Here is a 19,986-nt window from a genome sequence, read left to right on the forward strand (position 1 = left end):
ACAATATCCCTATTAAGAGTAAGATCTTAAAATAAATACAAGAACTTGCCTTTAGATTTGCTTACGTGTCTGCAAGCTGAGAAACTCATAAGACTTTGTAGTAATACTAATTATTTTTAGGATTCTCAAGAAATTAGAAGTGCTAGGAGGTAGTAGGGTGTCCAAACAGCCTACATAGTTTGAAAAACACTTCAGTGGCCTAATTATTCACTTAGGCTTGTTTATATGCAATGTAAATAGCAAGCTGGCTCTGACTTCTTATAAATTGCTGCTACTGTACATCTCAAAGATAATTGGAAACAGTTGCTAAATAAATCTCCCTGTAAGTCAGTTCAATCTTTATTCCATATTTATCTGTTGAAATCCATCTGTTTCTTGTTGGTGGTTGTTTGCCTACTGAAGATCATGTCCTCTGAATAAGTATTTCTTTCATTGTGTCAGAACAACTCCAAGACCTTGAGGCTGCAGGCTGCACTGAGCACAGAAACAGAGCAATCATTTTATGCAAAAGGACTTAGTCTCAGATTTTGGATTTAGCTCCATTCAGTACACAAAGAAGTGCATTGTATGAGCTGATTTAGTGCTTACTGTACAGGAGGTGATAGTCCTATTCCAGCACAGCCACAAAACTGAGCCAAGGAATAATTTTGTGAAATACTCTGAGCCCTTGTCATCCAATAAGAGCTGCAGGGTAAAGTAGAGCGGTTTGCATTTTTAAATAACAGGAATAGCTAGACAGATGGGTTAGGTGGCTTATTGATAGAGACATGCCTTTCTGCCAGTGATTGAGGGTTCATGTATGTTGTAGCAAACACGTTCAGTGACGTGCAGATAGTACAGATACTGTGGTTTTTTTTGCTTGGCACTAATATTAAAAGGATTTAAATTTGGACACTTCTCTGGTAGCTTTTAAAGCATTTTAAAGCATTTCCTAAAGTTATAAGGCAATTAATTTCTAATTTGTTACTGTTTTGTAATATGCTAAGATTTGTCCTAGAAATAAGGAAGTCACACCTTGACTGAGATGCGCTGTTGCATCTACTGCATAATAAAAATATTCTTTCTTTTCTGCTAATGCTTCAATTCAATTTGTAGTTTTCATTACAAGTCCTGGAGAAGTACAGTCCAGTCAGAACACCTAAATATACTTGAGGAAAATCATCATCTCTCCCAAAGTCTCTCAGAAGACATTAAGCTCTTCTTTCTCTCACATCAGTACAGCGCCCAAACAGTAACTCAGAACCGCTCCTATAAAAATGTCAGTCTGTGGCCACTGAGAAGGCTGAGATTCCAACCCAGCTTCTGATTTAACATAGGGCATGGCATGGAAAAGTATTTAACAGGAAGTGTGAGACAAATTTGCAGTAAAAGCTAGAATAGCTGAGATATCAGAGAAAATGAGAAATGCCTCTTAAGGAAAGCAGGGCACTTTGATGTATTAGGAGATGAACCTACATGCTTGTATCACACTATCCATGAGTAGAACCGGTAGATACTATTATAAAACAGAGCAAATATTAATAAAGAGTGATCTCAATAATTTAAAACTGTCTGTTTACTATCCCAAACCAAATAACCTTTAAGCAACATCTGAAAGGTTTTTTTTATGTTTTTTGTTGTTGTTGTTGTTGTTGTTGTTGTTTTGGTTTTTTTTTTGTGTGTTTTTTTTTTTGTTTGGTTTGGTTTTTTGTTGTTTTTTTGGTTTGTAAAATTAGACAAATACTGAAATCAAGGAGAATTTTTATGAAGTTTGACTGGTAGAGGGATAAGAACTTGGGGAGGTATACTGATGCACAAGAATCTTATGCAAATTTTCTAGTTCACTCATAAGTACTCAAACTCTCAGAAAACAGTTTTCCTGTGAGCTTTATTCTTTCTGTCAACAAAACACTTAAATGGGTATCTATTTGAGTTACATTCCCGTGTTTTGTAGGACTGGCAGAAGAAATTGATTTGCAAGGAGTTTTAACAACTGTGGGTCTGGAATTATTTAGTGATAGCTGTAAGATGAAATAAGAAATATCTCTCATTGTATTTCAGAAATACTTCTTTATGCCTTGAAACTGCTTATAATACAGAGCTACAGGTCTCAGTGTTCTCTGATGAAATAAAGACTATTGTGGGTCTTCCACCTTTAAGAACTTTTCTAAGAGTCAGAAGGTGATGGATGTGGAACATGGGGTGGGGGAGTCGTTTGTTTTATAATTTTACCATAATAGGTTTCTCAAATTGCTTAGATTAGTTAGCAAGTACACCTTCCTGTCTTCTAAACTGAACAATTTCCTAATTTTTAGAGTAAGATATTTAATTAAATTTTTAGATACAGAGGGGCCAACCTGTAATTTTATTTTAAATAATTTACAAGAACTTAAAACTGAATTTATATTCCTCTAGTCTGTTCAACTCAAGACTCTTCTCTTTGCTTGTTGTTTCCAATCTTTAGTTTACCATGTATCTCTGCCAGTTTGGCCCGTAATACTCTCCTGATACATATATTTCTAGGCAGCAGTGGGTTAGGAGTGAAAATCCAGAGAATATGCATTGGTAAAAGATTGTAAAAATTATAATAATATGTGGATTATCCTCACAGTGCAAGGAAAGTAATCTGCTTGTGTGGGATGCAGTTTTTTCCCCCCAAAAGCCAGTGTAAAGGAAATAGCGTCTTTCAACTTACTGCCTAACTGATATGTGTTAGGGAAGAACTTGTTATTCAGTAAAACTTCTGGGGTTGACCCCAGAGTTACAAAAAGTATCTGCACAGTTGAAGTTGCTACCCAACTCTCATAACTCATGCCTAGTGACAGAAGTGACTGTGAAATAGAGGCAGTGTCCCTCCTCCCACCTAACCCAGCTGCTTTGTGTCTCAGCAAGAGCATAAATGCCTCTTTTCCTTCCTAGTCAAAGGTGTGAGTTTCAAAAGGAGAGAAAATCTTGAGAGGATGTCTGTGGTGCTATCACTCTGCACAGCAGGGCTGGAGGGATGGCAGACTCCTTGAAGGGCTCTGTCACTGGAAATGCTCATGTGAAATCACAGAGAGAGGAAGAGAGAGGGAGGGAGGGAAGGAGTCCTGCCATAGCAGGAGCGTGTGCAAGGAAGCATGATAACAAAGGCATCTGCAGCATTGTAATAATGACAACAGATAGATTTTGATCACTAGGAAATTTAGCAAAAAGTATTATGAAGCAATCAAGGTCTTTATTGCTCAATATAATGGTGCGAATTCGATAAATGAGAGGTTGGATTTTCTTCTTAGTTGAACTGGTATAAGTAATTTGATAGAATAATCACACCAATATCTATGGCAGTCCTCAAAAACTGGAATAAGGGTAGCTTTTCTTTCCCTATTAATAATAATAATAATAATAATAATAATAATAATAATAATAATAATAATAATAATAATAGTACTTCATCTGTTAGCCAAAATTTTATGATGTCATTATTTTTATGTTGGTGTTTCAAATATTTCAAATGTTTCAAAATGTTCAAACGTTTTTAGTGGAAGAAGGGTCAACATTGCCTGTTCTGATGTTGGTACTCGGTGCTTTAATATGAAGAGACCTTTATAAAGGTAACTAATCCACTTCACTGGGACATTCAAGTGGAGCATGATTACAGAATCACAGAATGGCTGAGGTGGGAAGGTACCTCGAGATCATCCAGTTCAGCCCCCCTGCTCTGGCAGGGCACCTGGAGCTGATGGCCCACAACAATGTCCAGACAGTTTTTGAGTGTCCCCAAGGGCACCACAGCCTCCCTGGGCACCCTGTGCCAGTTCTCAGTCATCCTCACAATAAAAATTTATTTACTGGTGTTCAGAGGAAACCTCTTGTGTTTCAGTGTGTGCCCATTAACTCTGATCCTGTCATGGGCACCCCTGAAAATAGCCTGGCTCTGTCCTCTTTTCCTCCTCCCTTCAGGTAATTATGGCTATCAGCAAGATCCTTCTGAGCCTTCTCTTCTCCAGGCTGCACAGTGCCAGCTCTCTCAGCCCTTCCTCATTGGAGAGAAACTCCAGTGCCTTAATCATCTGTGTGGCTTCTTGTTGGACTCTGTTTAGTGTGTCTGTGTCTCTCCTATGGTGAGTGGCCCAGAACTGGACCCATCGCTCCAGGTGGAGCTTCTCCAGGGCTGAGTGGAGGGTGAGGATCACCTCCCTCCATCTGCTGCCAACACTCTTCCCAATGCAGCCTAGGAGAACACCATTGGCCTTCTTTGCTGCCCGGGCACACTGCTGGCTCATGTCCCACTTGATGTCCTCCAGAGCCCCCAGGTTCTCTTCTTCAGTGCTGCTTTCCAACTGGATGTCCCTCAGTATGTACTGGAGCACAGAGTTCTTCCACTTCATTTGTAGGACTGTGACATATGACCTCGTGTCGGGGTCTCTGGGGTCAAAATGACCCTGATGTATAAGAAAGTCTCTTTTTCCCAGCCCCCCTGCAACCAAAGAAGAAGCCAAGATGCGTCAGTTCTGCTTTTCAAGGTTGTTTATTTTTTCTTATCTATAAGATTCTTTTTCTGACCTGCTGAAGTCTGTCTGGCAGGTTGGTTCGTGGCACACTGACTGCCCTTGGGGTTATCTTTTTATACTAAAAACTACGTATATTTTATTTACAATAATTTTCCAATAACTATCACCTATGTTAGACAGTCTGTCTCTACTCTAAACCAATCCAAAAGTGCCACCATCACAGCAGAAGATGGAGGCTAAGAAGAAACAGGAGGAAGGACAGGACACGCCCAAATCCCTCCATCTTGCCTCCTGAACTCCCATTCTAAAACCCCAAAATTCTACATTTTCACCCAATGATAAATTCACCAACATTCTATTCAAACTCTTGTGGTTAGTAACTCTTTGCACAAAGTTGGTAATTGTTTCCATGGGTTAAAATAGAAGGCACAGGTGTCTTTGACTCCGTGCCAAGGTCTCTGACCCCTCTCTCAGGGTCTCGAGTCCTCCAGGGCAGTCAGAGCAATATCCTGAGTTCCAACAACCTGGCACTTCAGCCACTCCTCCCAGTTTGTGTCATCAGCAAACTTGCTGTGAACACGCTGTCCCCTTTCATCTAAACTGTTAATGAAGATGTTGAGCAGGTTAGGACCCAGTGCAGGTGCCTGGAGAGCACTGGCTGCCAGTGAGACTTTGTGCCACTGATCATGACTGTCAGGGTGCTGCTGTTCATCAGGGTTTTGATCTACCTCACCCTCTGCTCATCAAGGCCATAATTCATTAATCATCTCTGCAAGAGTCTTAAGGGAAACAGTGGTGTTGATCTATTGACAGAAAGTATCCTCTGTATGCCTTGGCTCTTGTGCTTTTTTCTAGTCTGCGATTAATCTGCTCAACAAGTGGCTGCAGGATCAGGAAGCTGAATGCAGGGATTTGTAGGGATTAGTTGATGCTTTTCATTCTTTAGGTGGGGGCAGTCTACAGACACTGGCAAACACTATTTTTAATTATATATATATATATGTATGTATGTATATATATGCAGTCATATTTTCATATTATTTTCCAAAAAAACCTTTTCAGTCTCATCATATAACTCTTCAAGCTGGATGTGTGTCTGTGGCCTTCATCTAGTTCTAAACAGTGCCCCAAATTTCCACTGTCAGGAGCCTGAAATGCCCACCTCAGAACATGCCTTTTACAAAATAGAGCAGTAGGCTGAAAGTGATGACCAATTTTTCTGTTTCAGGTGGCTTTTACTCAGTCATGTAATCACTGACAGACATATTCAAACTTAAAGCATTGTGTCAGTCTATTCATGTATATCTGCATCAGGTATAGGCACAACTCAGAAGACAATGTAAAAGTGGGAAGTGTTGCAGTACCATGAGATATGAAAAAACTCTCCAGAAAGCAAATGCTTTTTCTACATTATGTCCATAAACAAAGCAGAGAGATTTGAGTGTGATGAATGAACTGATTTCAAAAAAGTTTTGTCTGATTTCACCTCTATGGTGAAATAGAGCTCTATGGGGAACAGAAGAAGTGAAGCACTTTGGTTTAGAAATATTTGAGGAAACAGCATGAATTATAGAACATTCAAAACAGTATGAAATTACTTCAGAGAGGGAAAAATACTAACAAAGAAGCATAAAAGTTATTTGAACTGCTTTGCTTCTCTGTCACATAAGAATGACTGACTCTAATTTTACTTCAGGCAGCCTGAGTAGAAGTGTTTGTAATTCCAAGCAGAGGCTTAATCTTAGATCTCACTCCTTTCTCTCCACTGCACACATTTCTTCAGCAACCTTATCCCTGCCTGTCTCTTTGGGGTGCTGTGCTATGATCCAGTTGGGTGCATCTCTCTGTATGCCAGCTTTTTTGCACAGCAAGCTGACTAATCTTGTTACCCTCTACTACTGTGAACAAGAATAGTGCACAGAGACACAGGAAGATGTTCTTCCAAGCAAGGTACAATTTACTTTGACCAAAGGAATGAAACGGGAATGGTCTCATTGCTAGAGACCTTTCTGCCCCAGATAAGCCTTGAGCTTTCCCTCTCTTCTCTTATGTGGGCTGGTCTCAAACTTGGTATGCCAAGTTTGGAGATGAAGTTACAGTTCTTTTGGCTTTCAGACAATCTCTGTGCTTGACACAGCTGACAACTCCCTTGATCTCTTTCTGCTAGGGCATAAATGCCCTGGCATAATGATTAGGATTTATTGGTTTAAAGGACACAGATTTAGTAAAAAAAAAAAAAAATCATTTAACTTTACTGTCATGTGGAAGAAGCAACTGCCTGCAATGGCCCCTTGTCCCAGCTGTCTTTGAGCTGCATAGCTGAAACTCTTCTAGCCCTGATGCTTTTGCTTCATTTTCCACTTTGGCAAACAATCTTAGTCAAGAAAAACAACACCAACATTTTTTCACAGTGATTGTTAAAAGCTCTAGCCAAATTTTCAGCTGGTGTCAATCAGGCCAGCGACCCCGACTTCAAGGAAAATTTGCTAATTTACATGAGTTGATGGTATAGTTTAGAATTCTAAAGATACAGTCTTCAAAAACTCACAGAAAATAAACTTTGGCAAAGCTTTTTAAAAGGACATCGAAATTGGTTTCATAGTCTGTCACCTCCATGAATATATACAACAGAGCATGCATGATTTCCTGTTCCCAGGCTCATTTCCTGGTCAACAACACAAAATGGTAATGCAGGGAAAAAAAACTCTCTTTAAATTGATGGTGTTTTTAAAAAGTTACTGCTTTTGAAAGAAATGTTTCATAAATAAGAGATATACAGTGGAGTATATCTCTTCCGGCACGAAAGTTTCAGGAAATAAAGCAGGAGAGAATTGGATTTGTTGCATGGATGGGACAGAAACTCTAGCTGGCACCATGAAGTAATTTTACTGTCATTAAATTTCTTTGACTGAGAGAGAGGCTCTTTTGGAAACCCCTGCAGAGCCCCCAGCACATAACCTATTTATTCAAGATGAAATCAGAGCCAGAGTTTAAGCTAAGCAGAGTGAAAATAATGGGTAATGTAAAAAGCCAGGTGTTTGGAGCAGTCTCATACAAACGAATAGGTGTTTGTTTTTATAGATGTGTCCTGGTGAGCCAGTTCTAGATGATATTTTGGCAGACCCCAAAATGTGCCAAATACCAGGGGAGTGCTCTGATTTTTTCCTCTACATCTAGTGAATATTTAGGGGGACTGAAAAAGAAGCTCTTTAAATAAGTTTTGTGGATTTAGTCTTTGCTATTATTTGGTGGAATATAGGTTACATCCTATGAATATGTGTGGTATTGCATAAGCCAAGCCTTTGCTCCTTAGCATTGCTTCAGGAACACTCAGAGGGAAAAATACACACTCCTCTTGTTTTCTATTAATCAGGGCAAAAATCTAATGATACAAACGGTCCTAATTGAACCTGAATGAAGTAACAATGGAGGGTTTTTATTTAATATGTACATATATGGGTACTCATATATGCTAATTGGTACACAACCTGTACATTTATGGAGAAATTTTCTAAAAAATCTGATTTCTGGAGTACAGGGTTAGAAACTACAAGTACGCACATAAAATCAGAGTAAAACAGTACTAAATTCACCTAGTCCTTTGAAAAATCTATCTCTGTAGAAGACCCTTGTAGATTAGATCAGAGGTATTTTGAAAACCTAATCATTTTAGTACATGATTTTGGGGAAAAATACCTACTAAATCATGAACATATCTAAACTGCATTATGAAACAATGTGATATTAATATTTTTTCTTGTTTGTTTCCATCAGTCTTTTAGAAAACTAGTGCATGTGTGTATATATCTATATATATATGTAAATATGCAGAAAATATTAAGGAGTAGGGAAAGGAAGAGAATCAGAGAAAAGAAAAAAAAAAGGAAATATCTCTTTTATAGATTGGGAGAATTATTTCTATATTAAAATACGTGTGACAATATTTGAATTCTGTTGGGGTGGATAAGCAGAGCCATTTTCTAACAAGACAGTAAGTAAAATGTGCTAAGAATTGGCCTGGCATTTACTTGTTTGAAATCAAACAATTTGAATTCTCGAAAAATATTATACTATCATCTGCCAATATGGTTGTCAAATTTCAGTAATAACTTTTTACATGGAATACTATAATTTGTATAAGCACAGTTAATGTCACATTTCACAGAATCACAGAAGGCTGAGCTGAGTAGGAATCTCTGCAGGTGTTCTGGTCCCCTGCTCAAGCAGGGCCATCTAGAACCTGTTGTCCAGGACCATGACAGCTTTTGAATATTTCCAAGGATGGAGGCTCCACAACCTCTGATGGAAACCTGTGCCACTGCTCCATCATTTAATGCAGACATACAATGGAAAACAATGTATGCTGCACACCACCACTTTCAAGGGGCAAACCCAAAAATTGTCCTGCTTGAGAAATAAGTAGGAGTTCATAATCAGTTTTGAAACAAAATTTTCTTATTTCATTTTCCATTACTGAATGGTAGTATTCCCATGCCAACATTTACTTTTTCTAAAATGTCATCACTCATACAGTCTTTTGTCTACGTATTATTGTTTAACATCCTCTATCTGTGGAGGGTCCTGAAGGGTTAGTTTAAATTGCAGGTGATTATTTTTATCCCCACAGGCAGCATTTCCTTTCTGTTTGAAGGTATAAGCAATCAAATATAATTGTGATTTTTTTGTTGCTGGGCTCAGTAAAAGTAAAATCAGAGCTACAAAGTTTGCATGCACAGCAAAACCAGATGTATTACTATGAGAGGTAAAGGTGAACAGGCAAATTTGAATGAAGGCAAAATCATTTGTCAATGGGGTAAGATGAGACTAACAATGTTTGAGGGGCAAAAAGTGTGCTAGCCTTTATAAGAATCTTTTTAAACCCCTTGAATTTTATAAAGAAGAAAAATCTACAGTTCCTGCATAAACTACTACTTGTTATTGAAGAAGAAAAGTTATTGAAATGAAAATTGACATTTGACTGGAACTTGGCTGGGCAAAGTTTTATGGGCTGCAACAAAATACTCATCTTGATATAGTTAAATTACTAGTATCTTAATGTATTTCTTCCACCCTTATCTGAGAATGAGATTCCTGAATTTGGCATAACTAAAGTCACCTTCAATACTTCAAAAACAATACCTTTAAAGAAGCTTGGGCAGGGAAAATATGTCCATCAGGTGTGCCATTTGAAGACACACCTTACCTTATACGAGCATAACTCCTCCAGTTAGAAAAGGTATCACAGAAAGGTGGGTCAAAAGACTGACACTGGTGTTCACCATTCCCTTTTATCCAACCACATGGAAATCATCCACTTCTGGACTCTCAGACTGTTGGCCACCTGTGAGCCAGAAGATCCCTTGATCCAGGGGGCTGAGGGCAGCAGGGGCTCCCTGGAGGGGCAGGGCAGGGTCCGGAAACCCATCCAGGATCACGGCATTATCAGGCTGGGCATGGTGACAGTGGGGCTGCAAAGGTTCTTGCACCATGCCGGATTTCATCCCCTATGCCCAGACCACAGGTGTAGTGATCTTGAAGCTGTCTATGAAAGGATCGCAGCTGTTCCCTGGAGACTGTGACAAGGTGGAGGCCCACAAAAAGGCTACAAGCTCATGGGTAGCTGCAGCAGTTTCAAAATGCATCAGTTCTAAAACTGAAATATTTTTTTCCTGCCATAAGGAATTTCCTAGTAAAGATTACTCAGTAAAAGTAAGTGCTTTGCTTTTGAAGATCGAATTTTCCCATTCTATCTGCTACAACTTCTACAGGATATTATTTTCCAACAGAATCCCTTAAGTGCTTTAGTTCTGAAACTGAACCAAGTCTGTTTTTAATATTTACCTTCTACTATCTTCTTGTACTTCATGCAAGATTAGGAAACTTGTTCCATATATAAATCTACACTTCCTTCCTTTCTCTGTACTTCATTCTCTCTGTTCTATCTTCATTCTATCTTCACTCTAGCCTCCTATGAGTTGTTAAAGAAAAGGGAGGATGTATATGATATAGAGTCAGGTTTTGCAGAATGCATTTTGCTATGAGAGATATAGTCACTTATTGGAATGTAAAAATGTTAAGTATTAAACCAGGCCCTTCTTCAAGAGAACCAGTTACTTTCAATGCCATGTTCAGCTAGCAGAAGAGGTGGAGTTTTTAAAATGCTTGTTGAGTTCTCACTGAATGTAAATTTTGTCAAAAAAAATTTATGTTCTGGTCCTTAAAACCCCTCTAATACTGATGGAACTTCAGTAAATAAATAAAGCAAACAATCAAATTGCACTGCAGGGGTGAAGTAACTTGGAGACAGATTTAACATTACTACTAGTTTTTCTTTTCCCCTCTTTGTTATTTTAACCCATAAGATTGGAGAGTGTGCATTGAGCAGGCATTCAGTTGTGTTCAGCTCTATTGCTCTGCACTTCTGAACAAGCCAGCTACTGAAAAATCATTGAAATTCCTGTCAGATCCATAGACCTTTACAGATATGGGGCTGTACACTAAGCATTTAACGTGGACTTTGGGAAAGAAGAGTCAATAATATTGCCATGCACATACATTTAGTTGTAGTAGAATTGGCTATCACCCATGAAACATGTAATTAAGAACCATTTTTCATAAGTAAGTCTCCTTGCAGCCCAGCAAGTAAGGATACTTACTGACTGCTGTGCTCAGTGCCTGTTTCAGAGATCTTTCAGAGACAAATGCCAAGCATGCAACACTTCTAGTAAGACCTATTTGTGATATAATTTTATTTAGATGTCATGAACAGGTTTCTTGTTTAACAGACAAGGTGTTCAGAGTTAGCTCATAGTATGACATTTACTGCCTTTAGTTCAAATATTTTTGAGTGGTCTGAGGTGGCAGACACATTACTAAATTGGGCTTTTAAACAGTAATGTGAATACTTGGGGTGGGCACAGTTGTGGTGAGTTGCCTCTCTTAGATTTTAGGTAGCACTAGTAAATGGAAAAGCACCAGCAGATCCTTGCTTTTGAGCAAGACATTGACCTAACTTTAAACTCTTAAAGAAAGATACAGAAATTCACATTTTCTAAAAGAAACGTTGAAAATTACGTGTTTGAATCCATATGTGGGCAATTGAGTGATTTGCTCAACATTCACTGCTTTTGAGCACTGAGGGTTTTTGTTAATTTAAATTTTTATGGGAACACAAAAAAAAAGTAAGCAAATCTAAATAAAAATCTATTTTTCTTTGATTTTTTTAATTTACATTTGTTTTGTGTATGTTATGTTTAACTCCAGTAGGCAGCTACAGCACCACATAGCCACTTACTCACTCCCCTGCAGTGGAATTAAGGACAGAATCCAAAAAGCAAAAGTGAGACAGCTTGAGGGTTGAGATAAAGACATTTTAGTAAGGACAGCAACAGCCACACAAGCAAGCAAACCAAAACAAGGAATTAATTCACCACTTTGATCTCCATCAGTTATGTTGATCACTTGGGACAGGAGAGGTGATGAGTTGCCCTAAAGTTATTGGGTAACAAAACCATTCTGGTCAGGCCGCTGCTGCTTTTGCACTGCTTCACATGAGGCACATTCTCCATTGGTGCCCACTGTGTTCCGTCCACCAAAATAGAAAGCATTAGAATTTCACAAAAAAACCCCAGAATTCCTGGTCAGGACACAGTAGTTCTTGACCACAATAGATTTCTTCTGTATCCATGCAAAAAGGGCAAACATACACTCTTAATACTCTGAAGTGGGTTACTGTAGCTCTGAAGATGCACATTTTGAAAATTGCACATTTTGAAACAAAGTTGAAGCCGTCTACCTATCTAGAATGCACTGTTTTGAATGTGTACATAAAGTTTTGCATCAAATTTTCTCATTATTAATATATGGTAAGAAATAGAAACTGGCAGAAACTTCCCTGCAGGCAATGATGTGATACAGACATTTGATTTGAAACTATAACAGATCACAGATCACAGTTCACAGATCACAGATCACAGACCACAGATCACTGTTGTCTGCACCATTTGCAAAGGGAAACATCCAAAGAGTACCACGGGGAACTTCTCCATTTGGTTAAATTGATCATAAGCTACTGGTACAAAGTTCCATCATATTGGACTGATATACTAAATCAAGTGACCACTTGCAAAGATATAGTCAATTTCAGCATTAAATTACCAATCAACAAGCAAGGCAGAAGGAAGACCAGAGGAGAGTATGCTCAAGATTCAAGATCAAAGGAGAACATACTCAGATTATTTCTTTTTGAATGGCCAATTCTTTGTCATCCTGTAAAACAGGACAGTTTCCCATTACTGTGGCTCTGAAAAGTAATACAGAATCCAGGAAAATGAACTCCAGGTATAAAGGCTTTAGGATTTGGAAAACTCCAGTTGTTGTGAATGCTGCTATGTGTAAGTCATTGAAGAATACTGAAGGTACATTGTACTCATCCTCTTCCTATACTGTTTGCTGTGCTTTTAATCAGTTTTATAGAGCACCATATTTACATGTTTGTCTGTAAACTGAGAAAATTTCCCTTGGAAAGTGAAAGGAACTTAGAAAGTACACCAAAACATAAAATGCTTCTCTAGTAAACTCTGCTTCTCTCTAGGGAGAATCACAGAACTGTAGAATCATTCAAGTTGAAAAAGACATCCAAGATCATCAAGTCCAACCCTTAATAAAAGAAAAAATGACACAAACTAGAAATTTCTGATAGCAGATACTAATTGTATCAGTTAATGCTCAACTGGAAGGTAAAATGAGCAGGGCATCATTTTAGAACCTGTTTGAAACAGAACAGAAATATAATTAATCAGGTAGAATTCACATTTCTTAGCTGCACAGAAGAGATGACTTTGTGGATTTTGTGCAATTTTATCCAGAAACCACCCCTGAACACTAACCATCACTGTTTATGACTTGTACTTTGCCATGTAATTTTTAATAGCCTCTGTTCTTGTTAACAGCTTCATTTAGTAACTGCCTCATTACTTTTCAAATTACAGGAGAAAGTAATTCAATTTAATGAAAGCTACTATCACTTTCAAGTCAATATTGATGTAAAGCTGCAGGGGAAAAGTAGATAAATTTAATAAAAACAGCAGTTTCTAAATTAGGTTCTGTGGCATCTTTGCTTTTAAATTGTGTTATGCCTATTATAGATGTAAAATCAAAGATATTTTTCAAGTACACACCTGGATGCCAGCTCTGGAATACAAAAACTCTGAACAAGGCGCAGCAGTGCTGGTTTTTTGGGTGAAGATTCTAGATGGGATTTAGTTCATCTACAAAGCTCATATTTTATAATAATGTAATTGCTAGTACAAAAGGCCAAGGTTGCCTGCAGGTGGAATTCAACCCTGTTTAGACACCAAGTGTAAAGACTGCATTGCTTGCAATACTGCTCTTAATAAGCAATACAATCATCTGTGGTCCTTTCATTGTCCCATGAACAAAGGTGAGCAGTGTTAGCACAATTCACTTCATTGCAGTTATTGAACATTTTGATTGGAGAGGACAATCAAATTGTGAAACTTTGACTTTACCTCTTGCCCTTTTTATATTAATGAAATATATACTAAAACATCACTGGAATCTTATTCATTCCATAAGAGGAATGAAAGAACTGTTATAAAAATCTCTCTCCATGAGTCTACTTTGCCTCTTCACGTGCTGTGGCTAAGGTTAAAAGACATAACAAAAATTATTATTCAATACCTGACACTGGACAATTTTACAAAAGCAGTTTTTCACGCTGCTTTATGTCTTTCTTTGACTATAACTAAACAGATTCTAGGGTAGGAAATGGAAATTATAAGAAATATATTTTTAAAACTTAAGTGCCCTCTGTGAGACTTGCATTTATTACTTTTCATACCTCTCAGCATAAATCCTTACCTAGTGATTACTTACATGCCTGTTTGTATGCCTTTGCATGAACAAAAACCCAAAGCTAAAACCGGTTTTTATTTCAAAACATTTTTTCTTGTTTTTGTATGGGAGAAAAGAGAGAATCAATAGTTTATGTCAATTATTTTATTTGTTTATTTTATTTTATTTGCCTATTTCTGGAATTTTTATACTATCTATTCTGTTGGAGAGTGCCTCTGCCTCTTGTTTTGTATTGCTGGTAAAGACTGATAAGTTCCATTCTTAAATCACAGCAGTTGTTTTCTGTATTCTCTAAAGATGATTTATTATACATTTTAAATGACTGTGGCAAAATCAATGTATATTTGGATTTGCATGAAATCACCTTTATCTACAAAGTTGTGAGGTCCAAAGCCACTTACCTTGTGTTATCTGTTCTTAGGCTGAGCTTAAGTATTTAATTGGTCTTAGACTGATTTGGTTCAGTGATAAATATTGACATAATTCTAAATAATCAATTCCTTTTGTGTCTAAAGGAATACATATTCTCTATACAGAGGGATAATGATATTGCCATAAGTTTCATTCTTAAATAGCTTTCTGTGAGGAATATTTATATAGCAAATTGTTCACCATTTTAAACCAAATAATAAAAAAAAAAGTATTTAAGGATCTGGTGAATGACACAGATATCATTCTTTTCATATTAGGACTGTCTTCACATACATGTAATGGAGATATAGTGCCGAGAGTTGTAGTTAATAATTAACTTTTTAAACAAGTTCTGCTTTATGTTTTAATTGTCTTAAAAGAGGTTTTTTATTATTATGGGCATAAAATAATTAAGAAAACTCCAAAACCAGCACTTCTAGCAAGCTGACTTCTCATACCATGTTTTAAATATGCTCAGTATCTCCAGTAAGAGAAATAATTACAATACTTGTTTAAACTCTTGTAGTTACCCATATGGCAACCTATTAATCTTTACATAATTGGCTTGAGGTTGGAATTCATTTGATTTAGCCTCACACAAGGTATAGAATTTCTGTTGTCCAAAAAAATGTATTGGGCTGTATAATTTTATTTCTTTAGACACTCTGAACCAGTATATGGGGAAAACCCCCCCAAATTTAACCTGACAAAATCTGGATGAATTGAGGAACGATGTACATGCATGTAACCAACTGAAAAGGCACCTGAGCAACTGCAAATGTCTGTTCTTAGAACATCTTTACCTTTTGAATAAATGGTAAAGGCTAAGTTAAATAAATACCTAAGATGTTTTTAGAACATCTCTAACTTTTGAATAAATATGAAACTTTGCAGGACTCAACACACATAGGCAAGATGTTGAAGTACATTTGAAATTCCAAAAGCTCTGTAAAGCAAAAAGGGCTTAAGAGGTTTATATAGTGTTTGAAGTGTCCTTTACAATTGTCAATTACCAATTTCCTCTGCCATAGAACAGATGTTTACAGTCTGTCATCAGTATCAGTCACTTGGATATCCCCATTCCTGGAAGTGTTCAAGGCCAAATAATTATACCTGAGAATGTCCGTAATGCTACCTAGATTTTTGGGATTTTTTTGAGGGCAGGGAGGACAACTTAAAGTTTAAGAGACACCAAAAGGTTCTGCAAATTACATTATTAGAAAATTGTTCATATAACAGTGTGACACAGGTGGAAAGCAGAGCAGTTAGGACTAGAACCAAGTTTCCTGACTGCCAGTCTATCATGCTATTCTCCAAATCTTGGCTAGTTTTACATGCTAGTAAAAGGCTTGACACCCCTTGCCAGTAACATTTGATTGAGTCTTATATTGCCCACCCAGCAGTTTCAAGGACCAAAAAAGTGTTATGGTAGTGAAAGGTTTCATTTCAATCCATCCTTTTCCTATATTTAATCCATGTGAAAAGACAGTAAATTATTTCTAATTCTTTCTATATAGCTAATACTGTTTGAGAGTGTTGTTTAAAATTTTGTGGGTTTTTTTCCCAATTAATTCTTTTAGATTTTTTTTATGCTTTCAAGCATGAAATACCTCATTTCACTTTTTTAATGCCTTAGATGGCATTTTTGCTATAGAGTTAAAGCAATGAAGCTGATTATTTTTTTCACTTAATTTTCCATGTCAGGTGTGGCAAAGGTACATGACTGGGAGAGACACAGATTCCTCCCACTTCCTTTCTTGATCCAGCAGCAGAGTAGTTTGGGCAGAAATTTTCCTAAATTAATGATCTGCCAGATGTTTCCCCCCTTCAGAAGAGTGTGTTGGCAAATCTTAGCTTATTCTATACTAATATGTTCCTGCTTGTTTCACTGGAAAGATTTCCCTTTGTTCATGTGAAAGTGTTTGACATATCCCATAAGATAGTGCTCTGCACTCTACCCAGAAAGTGACTGATTGGATTTTTTCCAGCTCTCTTACCCCAGAACACCATCTTTTTGAAATGTGTCTCATTAAAAATATTCTATTAATGCCCCAGACCTACAGAACTCACACTAACAGAGGTGTCAGTTTCAGGACTTACTAAACTTTAGTTTTAGTAATTTTCAGTACTTAACTAAGTAATTAAGTAATTTTTGCCTTTTGCTAAGTAATAGTAGAATCAAAAGACAGTAAAATGGAAAAGACCTTCCTCAGTGAATCAAGCAACGTTATCATTCAATAGAGCACTTTAAAATTGTTTGTTGATCCTTCTATGCAATAAGTTCTTCACTGAGGGAAGGAAAGATAGTCTGGATGATATTTGAAATAATTAGAACTCTTGCTATTACCTCAGTTGATCTAGTTTTGGAACTATCAGATTTAAAACCACTGCAGACTGCCTTTGCATTTCACATCTATATATGCAGGGAGAACCAACGGTTGTGCAATTTGAAACCACTGCTCGTCTTCTTCAGTCATCTGGCAAATTCCCTTCTAAACTGGGTTGATACGATGGCTTCAGTCTATCCCATTGTCTGCATTTTTCCATTCAGGATCTCCTCTAATTTATGGCACCACTTAATAACCAGTCTCTGTTATGAACAATAATCTTACTGTGAGCTGACAGCTGTACACAAAGTCTTACACAAGCTGTGGGCTGTTACTACTACATAGCTACATGCCTTCCATTACTCCATTCTATTCCCATTCAGGGAATAATCACCAATAATAAAATCTTGCACCTTTTAGACCAGAAGACTATCAATGGTTTTACTACTTAGTTTCTTGACCACTTTGTCCTGCCAAATGTGTGAAAGTATTAACTAAACAAAAATGCTGGACTGAAACTGTGTACTCCATCAGGTTTAGATGGGTGTGGTACATTATGGCACCAAGGATCTTGCACTTATGCTTAAAATGTTTAGCACATCCAGCTTAGGGAAACAGGGCCAAACACAGCAATTCTATAATTTAAATAAATTGCAAAAGTCAGTGAAATTATGATGGTGTACAACCTCAATATATTGCTTCATTTGTCTCATTAGAAGAATCAGGGCACATTTAGATCAGTGTTGCTTTCTGCCACATTATATACAATTGTACAATATATATAATATAGCATATTATATTTTATATAATATCTTCTATTTTATATATATACACACATGTAATTTTCAAGTAAATTATAAATTTAAAATATCCAAAGTTAGAAACTAAGCCAAAACTAGAAACTCAATGACAGTTGAAAATATATGGATGCTCTGTTGAGAAAAATTTTTTTCTGTGTTGAATGATTGCAGATTGTTTTCATATCCAGACCTGTCCAACTGCATTTGAAGAGCTGGAAAAAGCAGAGCATTCACTATTTTCATTAAGAAAGGCATGAAACAGCAATTGGATTATGTATCATTCTGTTTGTCCTTACTTTGTAAAGGAAGACCTCAGGTTTCATGTCTTAGGCACCAACCAGACAATCCTTATTGTGGGCTGGATTAAATTAAACTGACATGAATTTAGGTGTCTGTATGAAGACTTCTGCATACCTGCCAGGTCCCAGTGTGAGCACACCCACTGCCTTGTTCCCAAGGGGCGTAGTCATTCACTTTTGGTGATTCATAGGATACTTCCTGGGCTTCCTGGGCATCCTGGAGAGGAGGTGTAGAGTCTTCCATAACTCCTGTGTGTAATCTACCACTATTTTTCTTGCAGCATATTATATAAACTTTAGAAGTACTATATGTTTGTTGTATACCAAATGGTATATGCTGCACTATTTTTGCAGCTGTAGCTACTCTGTGGTGAGGTCATGGGCTCTAGCATTGCTCTTCCTAACAGTTTGATAGGACCTTTTTAGACACTGTCCTGGCAAAATATTGGGAAAATAATTGTCCAGAGGTAATTTCCAATGAGAAGTGAAAAGAGGTCTTTTGAAAGCAAAGACATACAGATTTAGAAAACACAGGAAAGTATTTGTACTCAGACTGAGTTGTGCAGCATGCCCTCAGTGCTAGAGAATTAAACCTGGTTCCATGTTTAGTTTACTAAGGAAAATGTTGTATTTGAAGACAGATTTAGATTGTGGATGATGTAATGTTATCATAGAAGGAATTTCAGCATAATTAGGCTGGAAAACAGACTCTGAAATCAAGTCCAACCTTGATGTCACCTTCTTCTAGTTGTTTTAGTTTATTAAGGGAAAAGCATTGAACTGACATGGAGGAAAATCTTTGTAATGTATCAGCACATCTATATTGCTGTCCAGAGGAAGGATCAGTCATCTTCTAGAGGATTTTGGGATAAAAATTTATCCATGTGTACTGAAAACCATTAATGTACTTAAAGACAATTCTGTACTTCTGCCAGCTTCCACATGAAAAATCTGTCTGGCTTTTAAGATGCTTTAAGATTTCTGAACTGCCATAAACAAGCATAAGAGGATAAGTTTCTAGGTTTAAGTACCTGAAGATTTATTTTTTAAATATGAGAAAAACAGTATGTTGATATCAGCATTTGGTATCTTCTAGGCTTGAAAGTTTGAACATAAGAAAATTGCACCTGATCCTCCCTTATGCTTTCTTTCACTGAAAGAAATTGAGTCATTATTATATATAACACAAAGAACTTACCTGGAGCTTTTGCCAAGATCTAATTCTATGGAGTGCCTGTTGATTTTGCATTTAACAAATCATCCTGACAACAACCTAGTCAAGACATGGTGCAATGACATGTGTGTTTTAATTCAGATATTCTGCCACTTCACTGTTTTCTCTGAGTACTGGATCTATTCCTAATCCATTTGGGGCCATCTGAAGAGAGCCTAGGAGTAATATTGCCAAAAAAACCCCCTAGTGAATTATAGTATTCCTAAACAAGAAACCTAGCTAGGGACACAAGCATACTTTTTCACTGAAGTGATTTTAGTCTTACTCTGTAAACAAGTAAGACATTCAAGCATTTTAACCAAGGGCTTCTATCAGTCCCAGCTTCACCCTTCACAGTCTATTGCTTGTGAATTATCATACAATCAAAATTTTAGCTAAAAATGCAATAAATATAATATGGATTTTGGTTGTTTACTTGTATCTTATTGCCTTAGATTAACCTTCACAACCTGCACAAATTCACCCTATAGATTAACTATATGAAGCAGCTTTTCTGTTGCCATTTTATAGGCATGCCATTCAGGGTACTGTGCTGTACTTTCAGCAGGAAAGGTAGCTGGTGTTTGG

Source organism: Melospiza georgiana, chromosome 1 (assembly GCF_028018845.1).
Source record: "Melospiza georgiana isolate bMelGeo1 chromosome 1, bMelGeo1.pri, whole genome shotgun sequence".
Taxonomy (NCBI): Eukaryota; Metazoa; Chordata; class Aves; order Passeriformes; family Passerellidae; genus Melospiza; species Melospiza georgiana.